The sequence below is a fragment of the Chionomys nivalis genome, chromosome 10 (assembly GCF_950005125.1).
Source record: "Chionomys nivalis chromosome 10, mChiNiv1.1, whole genome shotgun sequence".
Classification (NCBI taxonomy): Eukaryota; Metazoa; Chordata; class Mammalia; order Rodentia; family Cricetidae; genus Chionomys; species Chionomys nivalis.
This window is the reverse complement of record NC_080095.1, coordinates 28,857,261-28,869,761: the sequence shown is the minus strand read 5'-3', so window position 1 is coordinate 28,869,761 and position 12,501 is coordinate 28,857,261.

Below are 12,501 nucleotides of genomic sequence, written 5' to 3'. Positions count from 1 at the left end.
GAAAAAGGAAAAATATAAAACTAAAAACAAGTAGCGTCTATGGAGCTGAGGCCAAGGGAAAAGGCAGCATTGTCTGCCTCTGCGCTGCTATTGGCAGGTGTTATTAATGGGTAATTTACAAGTGTGTAATTTACAGGATATCTATGCCGGTGCCCAGAATGCTGATTCAGAGGGCACGGGTGAATAATGGGTTGTTTATGGGACATTGTGTACAGGTCTCTTCCACATTTGTAGTATTGGTTTCTCAGCATTTACTAATGACTCCCTGGCTACTCCTCATCTCCCAGGCTCAGGAGTACTGATTCAGACAGGCTCCCAATAATATGCATCTATATATTTGGTTCACAGCTGACAGTCTACTCCTCGGACATGGTCATAGGATCTGCTTTTCCCCAGCAATCCTAGCATATGCAAACGGGAAAACAATTCCTTATAAAAACTGTTAGAGTTTGGAAAATCTACTCTTCTACAGCTTGGCACTGAGTCCTTTTCTCCCCCTCATTTTTTATTTATGAAACATCATTTGCATGAAAACAAGATCCTGCTTTTATCCAAATGCATTGTTGGGCTCACAGCTTCCTAAGAGTTTTCTAATTGTGGAAAGAATTTTAGCACTGGCAAGAGCTCAGGTTAGAATCCCAAACTCTTCCAGATTGAGTAAAATAAAGTACTCCAAATTCTGTGGCCAGCTCCACTGTTAACTCAGTAAGGGATTAATGCTCTAAATGACATTGTGGTTATTTCTGCTGATTGGTTAGTTTTATTTTGTGTGTTGTTGCTATTTGATTTAGACTGCTTTGAGACAGGTTCTCATCAAGTTCACCAAGCTGTCTTTGAACTTACTCTGTAGCACAGAAAGACTTAAACTTCTGATCCTCCAGCCTCGGCCTCTCGAAGAGTTGGGATTATAGTGCTTTGTCACCAAACAGTGTCTAAATACTGGGTTTTTAAATGTATAATAAAAAAATTAAAAGAAGGTAGTAGTCCCAGGAATATATAGAATATATTGTCAGTCAGTTCTAAATGTAGAGGAATTTTATAAAGACATCAACATACATTTTTTTGGATTATAAAACTTTATAGAAAGTACAAACATGGCTTGTAAAGGCCACCAAGGAATCTAAAACGCAGCACGTTTGTCTTAGTTATGGTTTCTATTGCTGTGAAGAGACTTATAAAGGAAAACATTAATCAGGGCTGGCTTACAGTTCAGAAGTTTAATCCATGATCTTCATGGCCGAAGCATGGCAGTGTGAAGGCAAAAGGATCTGAGAATTCTCTATCTTGATCCACAGGCAGCAGCAGGAAACTGTGTGTCACACTGGGTGTAGCTTGAGCATATCAGACCTCAAAGCCTGCCTCCCTGGTAACACACTTCCTCCAACAAGACCACACCTATTACAACAAGGTCACACCTTCTAATGGTGCCACTTTCTACACGCCAGGAGTTTAAACACATGTGCCTATGGGTGCCTTTCCTATTCAAACCACCACAATATTCAAAGGACATCTACTAGTCCAGACATGTTCTATGACACCTTCAATTTTAGCTCAGCCACATATCTTCATCAAATGAACATTCCTCATTCCTGTAATTATTTAAGAAAAAACTTCTCAGCCGGGCGGTGGTGGCGCACACCTTTAATCCCAGCACTTGGGAGGAAGAGGCAGGTGAATCTCTGTGAGTTCGAGACCATCCTGGTCTACAAGAGCTAGTTCCAGGACAGGCTCCAAAGTCACAGAGAAACTCTGTCTCGAAAAACCAAAAAAAAAAAAAGAAAAGAAAAAAGAAAAAAAGAAAAAACTTCTCTCTGGTCACAGCACTCTCTGGGCCTTACTCACCTTATCCATCCCATCAGGAAGTCGTTTTAGTTTTTCTGCCCCTGATTTATCCATTTGGCATTTACTTGGTAAGGATGGAATAGAAATTGCTCCTCTGGCGATGCAGGTCCCTAAAACCTCTCAACTTCAGCTAGCAAGGAAAAAAAAAATACTCTTCCCCCTCCCCTTTTCCCCTGTAGAGGTTTAAATCTGACACCATCAATAAGGTGTCCCCTGCTTACTGTTCCATCTTCATTCATCACCTCAAACACTTGACTTTTCAACCTTCCCTGTTTGTATCATAATGAAGAGGAAAATTGATGAGCAGCAGGGGCAAAGGCTTTGCCAGCTGCTGACACTTTTACATCAGGGCTGCCCGTGAGCACGTTCCCTCCCCTCGCTTCCCTCCCCAGCCTGCCACAGGGAACTTGGCAGAAATGTTTCTAGCCCAGTTACAGTTTTCAGACCGTGCCGCTACCATGTCTTTGGGACAACATAGGGATAGGCACTCTCTGTTATATTGTTTTTCTTCATAGCGTCTATCCATAGAATTGACAATGTATTGTGGAAATAAAACCCTGGCAAAGAGGTTACCCTCTGAGAATTCAGCTAGTAAAATATGTGGTACGATTGCGATTAGCCATCTGTGAGCACAAAGGAAAAGCAGCCTGTAAATGTGTCGCAGAAGAATTTGCAGACACCCAAATCTCCAATAAAGATGATGGGGATAATCTCCGGGAGATGAGTCAAGAATGCGACAACCGTTGAGAAAACAGAAAGCTAATGAATTGCAATGTACCTTACCTAGAGAGAGTTTGGGAGGAGTGAGACTGTCAAGCTAGAAAACATTCATCACAGGCTCCCCAGGATGCATGCACCTTGAATCGGTCTCAAATTTGCCTGAAGATCTTGAGGAAATTGTGCTAAAATAAACGTGAGCATTTTACTCAAAAGGTAACTAGAAGACAGTCTTTTACCCCTTGTGTTTTATAACTGACAAGGAGAGGGTTTTCTTTCCTTTTCTTCTCTATTTCTAGCAAATGTTTTCCCAAACTTCTTTCTACAGGAAAAGATCTTACCTGCAATGTTAGTGGGCTTAACAATTGATTGCTTAGAGTTGTGTTCATTGTGTCTCTGTCGCTCCCTCCCTCATCATTGCTGTCCAGAATTTTTAAATTCAGAGCAACAGCTGTCCGCTATTCCATCACACAAATCGCATGTTTGTCTAAAGTGCCATTGCAACAACCAGAGTCCAGGCAGGAAACAGAAACCACACTATTAATTTGAACAGGGAATTTTAACAGAAAAACTTACTTACAAGGGATTGCCAACTAAAAAAGAAAGGAATGCATCAAAACAGAGTCAGCATGAGCCTTGTGCCTGGGTACACCCTTGCATATTTATCTACATATTGTCTGGGGCCATTCTCATACCTCAGGGAGACGATTTCTATTAGGCTGGCACTAAAATGTAACAGGGATTTGCTATTGTGGAGCTGGCCACACTCTCTGGATGTTTCATGTCACTGTGATTCTGCACACTTAACCCAGAACCTGTAGTCATAAGACCTGGGAGGGCAGGAGTGGGCATGCTCTTTCTCCACAAGCCCCTCTCCGGAGCCCATTCATCTAGTAAAGGAGATGGTAACAGCTATAGCTCCTGCCACAAACCAAGGCAAAGATGTTTCATCTGGAGTTAAAAGCAACAAATTCAGACCAAGTACTTACAGCAAAAATGCTTTCAAAGATCTGTCATGTCAGAGCTTTCAATTGCTAAAGAAAAAAAGAATTCAGAAAAATAGTTTCAGTTAAAGCCTATCTATAACTTCTCCCTCTTCATGAAAACACATTAAGATGGCAGTAAAGGAACTATTCAAAGCATAAAACCCTAACAGACAAAGAGAATGGGAGGAAGACTTAAAGAAATCTTTTCAAATTCAGCGAATCTGAGGAACATAGCAAGGGAATGAAAGAGCAGAGACTGAGAGAGTAGTAGGCTCTGCCACAGTGCTGCAGAGACGGCGTTCACTCTATGCAGCCTTTGTGAGCTGTGGAATTTGGAGCAATCAGATTTCATGAAAATCAAGAGCCATGTTAAAGGCCCAAGCCATTGTTTATTAGCTGATGTCCAGCTGACTAGATGCTGACTGCACTTTAGATCTGCAATGCTCCTCCCAAAGGCTCATGTGTTAGAGGCTTAGTCTGTTTCTTGGCTCTACTGGAAGGTGGTAGAAATCCTTAATATTTGGAATCCAGTAGGAGGATTTTTTTTAAGTCATTGAGCTAATGCCCTAAAATGGGAAAAAGGAAACACTGTCGGTGAAATAATTTCTCTCTCCCTCCCACAACCTCTCTCTCTCAGAATCTTGTTCTACCAAGCACCATGGTATGCTGAATTGTCACAATCTAAAGGCAATAAAGTCAAGTGGCCATGGACTGAAGCCACAAACCCAAATAAACTCCACCTCCATATGCAAATTGTTATCTCGGCTGTTTGCTACAAGGACAGAAAGCTAATACAATGACTTACTTGAAAATTAAATATCCTATAATTCTGGAGACCACAATTCCAAGACCAATGTATCATCAAAATTTATTTCTTCTGAGACCCCGTCCTTCACTCGCAGGTAGTCAACTGCTTTTCATGTCATCTCCTTGTCTTCCTCTAAAGCTGTCTGTACCCAGACACTAGTCACATTAAATTATGGCCAATCTTAATTACTCATTATAACATAATTAATTCTTTATGATCCTACTTCTAGTGCTAATCAGATTCTGAGGTATTTTCATGTAAGAGCTGTGAGAATTTAAAGTTCAGCTCATAACATACAGGCAGGAAGTAGTTAAGAGTCTCTTTGTGAAGTGGTTTGCTCCTAGACTGCTTCTTCATTCCAGGAAACACACAATCAATCAGTCAATCAATCAATAGCTTATTCTCAGAAGATATTAAATGGAAAATACTCAACACTTTGGTCAAAATCCAGGGAAGAAAAGGTCAAAATGGAAGTTGAAAATGGAAGCGCACATGAAATGCCTTCTTCTCAATCTGCTCTCCTCGGGGAGACTAGAGAAATCGCCCATGATAACCCAAGGAACACTAAAATCAGGCAAATCTTTTAGGTCATTGAGGAAACTCCCTAATGGGATAGAGAGGAAGGATTGGAGGTGGAATCTCTCTCCTGTTCTTCCCCAGAATCTTGTTCTACCAAGAACTATAATGTGCTGACTTATCACACACCCAAAAGCCACAAGACCAAGTAAACACAGACTGAAACCGCAAAGCAGAATAAACTCCATCTCCATGTACAAATTATGCCAGTCCCATTAAATTTTAACATTGCTTATTACTATACCATATCCAGGGGCTCGAGAGATGACTCTGTGGTTAAAAGAACTTGCTATTCTTGCAGAGGATCTAAGTTCAATTCCCAGAACACACATGGCAGGTCACACCATCTATGACTCCAGTCACAGGGGATCTGATGTTCTTTTTTACCCTCTGTGAATACAAGACACACACATGGTGCACAGGTACATGTACCGACAATCATTCATGCACATAAAATAAAAAACAAACTTGTTGAGTGTCCTAGTGCGCACCTTCAATCCCAGCACCTAGGAGTAGAGGCAGGTGGATCTTTGGGCATCCAAGGCCCACCAGGACTACAAAGACAATTCCAGGACAGCCAGTGCTGTTAACAGAAAAAAAAATCCATCTTAAGCCAAATAAAAAATAAATAAAACTTGTCTTGCCCATACTTTCTCTTTTTCTAGTCAAGATTTTAATAATATAGGATATGTAAGTGGATGATCAGACTGAGGAAAGCTTTCAACATAAAAATATTCCAAGATACAGCAAACCCTTCAACATTTGGGAGAAGCCCCAAATAAAGCAACAGCACAATAAAACAGGAAAAAACTGGTCATTGTAAACTATAATAAGATATAACTAATTATATATAAGATATTGTGGATACTAAAAAGGACATTGTTTATGTAGGTAAGAATAGAAGGCATGTCATTTTTAAGTGGAAAATTAGTCAAAATACATCTCTAATGCAACTTCTACACCTAAGGCTCAAGGAAAACCATGGGAGAGGGAGTGGAAAGACTGGATAAGCCAGAAGACCAAAATGTCTGCTGGGAGATAATGTCTCCAATATATGTGACAGGGAAGCTGCACCCATGAAGTCTCAACAATATGGTTACCTGAATAAGATCAGCATAATGACAATGCCATCTTGACATACCAACATGCACAGGGGAAATTTCACGTGCCTTCATCCTAGATTGTTGAGAGTGGTAGTATGAATGTCCAGCTCCCACAGAAGTTGTCCAATCCCAAGTGGTCAGCCCTGGACACATGTGTTTATGAACAAAGCCAAACTGGCAGAGTAGGTTATATAGACATATGAACACATGCATATACATTCAACACTAAAAGTTGAAGAAGAGATCATGAATTTAGGAGGGGGGACATGGAAGATGGAGAATGAAAGTGCTGTAGATGTTGTACTCATGTATCAAATTCTCAAAAAAGTTAAAATTATAAAACCAAATTATTCAAGTAGAATCTTATCTGAACACTTCCTCCCCATAGTTCACTTTTCATGGTAACAGAAGGTGTTATGCAAGCTTCCAAGGGAGGAAAGAGACCTTTCTTTCCTCCCTTGGTCCTATCCAGCCATGTCACCTATAAAATACAACAATGACAAACATGTCAAGATATACCTAAAAGTACAATAGAAGCACACATATCTTGTCATTAGCCACCAGCTATCCAAATGGACTTAATGTCCCTTTAACAGGAGGAAGCTCATGCCTTGGCCTGGGAAACTTACCCCACTTCCTGGAGTTAGTGAAGTCATGGATCTTAGAGGAGAGCCTACCATGACTTTACTAAACCAGTACAACTCCTAACTGCATCCTACATATACATTCTAATAGCCACAGGAATGTGGCTCACTCCTCTTCAAAGAAGCTTCTTTTTGTAGCCAATGCAGATCTTTGCAGGGAACTATAACTGGTCAAAATACAGATATCAAAGGGTCTCATGGGGTGTTTAGTTATGGTGCAGCAGAAGAGGGAGGTTTTGTATACTGAGGAGAAGACTACAATGTGTGTGAGTGTAGGGGTAAGTCACCAAACATAGGTGTCTTGGCTCATTTTCTGTTGCTTAACTGACTACTCAAAAGCAGGCAACATATTTTTTTAAAAAAAAACTAACAACAGCAACAAAAAATAACAGGCCTTTGCTTGGTTCAAAATTCTGGAGGCTGGAAAGTTCAAGATTGGAAGGCCAGTAACAGATGGGCCACAGACGAGGGCAATTCTTGTTGCAATGCAGCATGGCAGAGGTGATGACAAGGCGATACAAAACAAGCACGCTGACTCCAGCCACCCTCTCTAAGCCCACTAATGCCAACCTATGAGCCACACCTCCAAGACCTCATCTTATTCTAATTGTCCCCTTGTGGTCTGACAATGCTCCTCCAAATGCCAGGAGGAGGGGGATTTAGGAGTCAAACTTCCAACAAGGTATGTTTGGACAGCACATTCAAGTACAGCAATGGCTGAAGCCTTTTCCTTCCATTCTCTGGTAAGATTTTGATGATGTGTGCTCTGTAAGGATTTATCAAAATAGCAGAAGGAATTTCACAGTGTGTCTGTCAGCAGAGCAGATTGGTTTCAGACATATATGGACGAGGATATTTAATGTCACATTCCCTTGATCCAACATAGGATAACTTTATGTGGGTTCCCAAGGTAAGGAAGCACATAGCATCTGTGGAAGAGGAAGGGAATTCCCATTATTACCTGGTCTCCTTCGTTATTTTAGTGCCTACTTTCATCTAAATCATTTCAAAATTCTGAAAAGAAGTCTTATTTTTAAATTCATAATGTTGACCAAAGAGACTTGCCTTTATTATGTTCATAAATCATTCATATCTCCTTCATAACAAAGAGGTTTTTTTTTAATTTTTATAATGCTTTTTTCCACTTTCTTCCCAACAGAGGGAAATGAGAATAATATTTTATGTTAATAGGAACAAAATGTTCAAAATCTGTGTGCTATATAGAAACCTTGCAAAATGTTTCAGTGTAAACACTTTTTAACCAACAAAGGAAATGAAACCCAAAGAGCCACATTAAAAGAAGTTTGATGAACTTTATTTTAGTGAGGAGCCTGCAGAGTGGATTAAGGGTGTACAGAGTGGAGGAACTGAGAGAATATCACCACACAGGGACTCAAGTGGATAAGCACCATCCACGGGCAGCCCAGACCTTTTCTTTCTGTGTCCTGGACCCAAGACAAGTCTCAGCTTGACTCAGGTGCACTGTGCTGGCTGGCTCCTTGGAGAAGTCAGAAATACATTTAAGAGGCCAACATCTCTGACTCAGTGTTTCTAAGTTCACCCTCAGAGGACTGAGGCAGGTGCTCCAATGTAGAAATTCATCTTCTTTCCTTGGCTCTGATGATTTCTCCAAAGACTGTGGATTTAGTTTCCATCCATTGAGGGGCCAGGAAGAGAGGGAAAAAGTCTGTGAAGGCCCATTAGAACACAGCATCATGGACATGCCTGATGGAAAACAAAAGGGTCTAGCAGAGAAAGATTCATTCTTTAGTCTGAGTCATAGGAAAGACTGTGGATTTAGTTTCCACCCACTGAAGGGCCAGGAAGAGAGGGAAAGAGTCTGTGAAGACCCATTAGAACACAGCATTAGACACGCCTGATGGAAAACAAAAGGGTCTAGTGGGGAGAGATTCATTCCTTCAGCACCGATTGAGTCATAGGAGGTGGCTACAGACCTACATTCCCAGAGAGTGCGGGAGCTTCTACATATCACTGGGACCCTTTGTGAAATGGGACCCATATCACTGGGAAGGCAGTGGTCTGAGGCAAACAGACTCTCCAGCTTACAAAGCAATTCAAGAGGATTCCAATACCTTCCTGAGAAAAGAGCCACCCTGAGATCTACTGAAGGCCTAATAGGAACCCTGAGCACTTGAGGAATGACTTCAGCCCTCAAGGTCCCAACACCAAGCTCAACAGGCAGCTACATTGGTCTGCCACTCTGAGAAACAGAGAACTCTTTCCTATCTGCCTGTCACCAAAAGCTATTCACCGAGTCTCTAACACTGAAATCACATAAAATTCTTTGCCTCTTGTTAAAATACTATTTAAGATAATTAATATCTGTACATTAAAGTGAATTTCAAGTTTAGGAAAGCATATTTTGATCCATGTGAAAAAAAAAGAGATAAGAAAGAAAATATATTGGAGGTCCCTTACATACTGTCCTCTTTGTGCCTTTTATATATTTATCTATTTCACCCTAGCAATACCACTTGTACACATGTATTAGTTCCTGAAGGATGATTTTTGGGCTACTTTCTTCACTGCCCAGAGGCAAAGCCATTGCCAAGGGCTTCTAGATCTGGCAGAGATTAACCAATGGGCAGTACTTTAAGACTATAAGATGCAAGAACAGGTTCAGATTTTTCCCTCTCTTCTAGTCCCTCCATATTTCTAAGCTGCATCCCTGTCTGCAGCTAGTTTTCATCACAAACCTATTACTGTCTGACTCACAAAGCATTGCTTCCATAACTTTAATAAAAATTAAGTTCAAGAAATTAATAAATAGGCTAGAAAGAGTAGATCAAAGAAAATAAATGATGGGTGCCTACCTCCCCTGGAACTGAATCATTCCCCACAAACTACTTTGAGACTACTATGGACTAACCAGAAGGCTAGTGGAATCTCATGTTACAAGTACAAACACAAAAATCCATCAGCCAAGAACTATTGGCAGCCAGGCTGATAGTATCCACCTTGAACTTTCTGTGAAGTCAGAGAGGCACCTTGTCTTTTTGCTTGAGATGGTTTTCATCTCTTCTCTTGATACCCGAAATGGGAACTAGAGCTTTCTAAAACCCTTCCCTATTTCCCTTTCAGGAGTATTTGGCAAGTCAGACTTTGATGCCTGGACTCTGGTCAAACTCATTGTCTATCAGTACTCCTTTCAGACCCCAGCCAGCATATTATAGAGGATGGTCCCACCCATCCTATTCTCATCAAAATAGGAAAGAAACTTGCAATACTATGCATTCAGATTTGCAGTCAATGTAGCAACACATTTAAAAAAAAATCACACATAATACTATCAACTGCTCCTAAATATCTTGAGTTTTAATACCTAGTGTATGTTGTATTAAAACAAAACAGTTAATAAAATATTATTTTCATTTTATTATGGCCCTTTTGTTTTAAATATGAGTGCCCTATATATGAGATATGATTTTTGAAGTCTGTAAACAAAGACTAAAGTCTTCTGGGTTAACAGAGAAGCTGTTGACCAGAAAAAGAAAAGAAAAAAGAAAAAAGAAAAAAAGCCCCTTGGAAGAAGTGATCAGAATTTCGCTGTGAGAAAATCAGTCTCCATGAATGGAAGCTCCAGTAGGCAATGAACCAGCAAGGGAAGTTTCACAACGGTTACAACCCCTCACCACTAAGGGCTCTCCTGTGCCCTAACCTTCCAGCAGGTCAGACAAACCTGAGTGCAACTCTAGCAAGGAGAAACTAAATGGCCATTAATTCAGAGCTTGGCTCCAAGAGAGGCGCTAAAGTCAGGAAGGATCCAATTTCTCTCCACTTTATCTGTGAAAGCTTCAGAATGAAGCCCATTCCCTGGGAACCCCCTGACCGCTCCAGGCAGAGGAGCAGAAAGCCTGACTATAGATCTTCACTCTTTCTCCTCTCCTACAAAACCAACCCCTAAGCTTTATGCCATCTCTGTAGGGGATCAACTGTTGCAGCCCCACCCCCATTTCTGTTCCCCATCTCCAGCAGATCAGGCAAATCTCCTCCAACATCCCATCTCCTTCCATCCATCTAGTCATTCCAGCCCCCAACTCCAGCAAGAATTCCCTGGGAACTCACAAGTCAAGCCTGACAGAGAAACACGGAGGCCAGAGAAGAAGGTGGGTAAACTTCAAATCTTTGCTCTTCCTCCTCTCGTCCAAATCCAATTCCCCTGCCTCACCCACAGCTCCTTTGAAGACTACCTACGTAGGCTCTTTGCAACCTCTGCCCCTGTTCCCAGGAGACTAAACAGACCCTGGTTTTGATTTGCCTCCCCTCTGTGGACCTCCTCAGCCCCACCCGGATTCTTAAGTGTCAGTTCCCAATATCTAGAAACACATTTACGTGGAACTCCCAGTGGTCACACCTAGCAAGATCCCAGAGAAGTCCACAACCTGAAAACACAGTCTCCACACTAAGAACCAGAGAAGGCAACAGAAACCAAGGAACAAAACACCGACATAACAAGCTCAGGACCAGATATCAGTAACCAGCATCGCAACATTCCCGAACCCAGATGCCTTAATGGCAGAGTGAAAACACAGTCCATAACAGCCAGGACAATATTTCTCCACCAGAGCCCAGCAGGCCCTGAGAATCGCAATGGAGCTGAGGCACAAGACAAAGACTTAAACGAGACAGTACTGCCTCTGGGAGGCTGTCTAAAATAAAACAGCAACGTATGTGAAATCCTAAACTAAAGGATAGATGTAGAAGTAGAGAGAAGACACATTTCTGTAAGTAAACAGAAGATACATTTCTGTAAGTAAAGCCAGCAGAACATGTTGGGTTAGAGAGACAGAAGTTTCAAGCATGGAAGCACAGAGCAAAAGGCAGGAGAGAGTCACCATCAAAGAAGTAAGAAAGTGGGATGTTCAGAGATTGCTTCTGGAATACTGAGTTCGGGATACCTACTGTTCTTCCACTTAGAGATGCAGATGCAATTATCTGTTGGCCTGACCTCAGGATTGGTGCAGAGGATGGGTTCTTGAGGAATCTGAGTTATATATCACAACCCACTCTCGGGTAGCAGATTTTAAAGGGACATTTGCACAGTCATAATGACCTACTAGAAGTCAGATGAGCCCATGGCCGAGTTTCACAAGCAGTTACGCTTTTGGTGAATAGATATGAATGCTTCCGGGCAAAACTGACTTGAGATCCATTTATTTCTTTTAAGCAAAATAATTGTCTCTGTATGTGCTTGCCTCAGCTGCTTAAGGGTTCCTCAAAGTCAAATATTGTGTTCTCTTTATTCCTGTATTTCCAGTAACTAGCAACTTTTTGTCTTAGGAATATCTAATAAATGCCTTTAGATTGAACAACAACAGCAAAATAGCAAAGCCTATATCTGCTGGGCTTTATAAATAAAATAGGTGTGACATGTATTTGCCCTAAACAACAATTTTATTAAAGATGTACAATAAAATTCTGTCAAGTAATGGGGGAGCATGTGAGAGTCTACCAGGTAGGAGATTTCTGAGAAAAATATTATTTTTCTAACACTCAGATAAGATGGATATTCTAGTGAGGACCAGGAGGCACTCTGGGGTCCCAAAGGGTATTCGGACTCAGGTCAGTATAAATTGTTGCATGGAGAGCTTTTATGCTGAGTCAGTGCCATAGGATCCTAATTCCTGATGAAGTCAGAATTTTTATGCAAAGCAACATATTCCTATTTCTGTAACAACTTTTTTATTCACATTTGAATATATTTATATTTTTAGCTATTTGACAATTTCATGCATGCATGTAGTGTTCTCTGGTTACCTTTCCCTCCCAAACTCTCCTATCCCCCTCCTACCCTATCGAGCCCC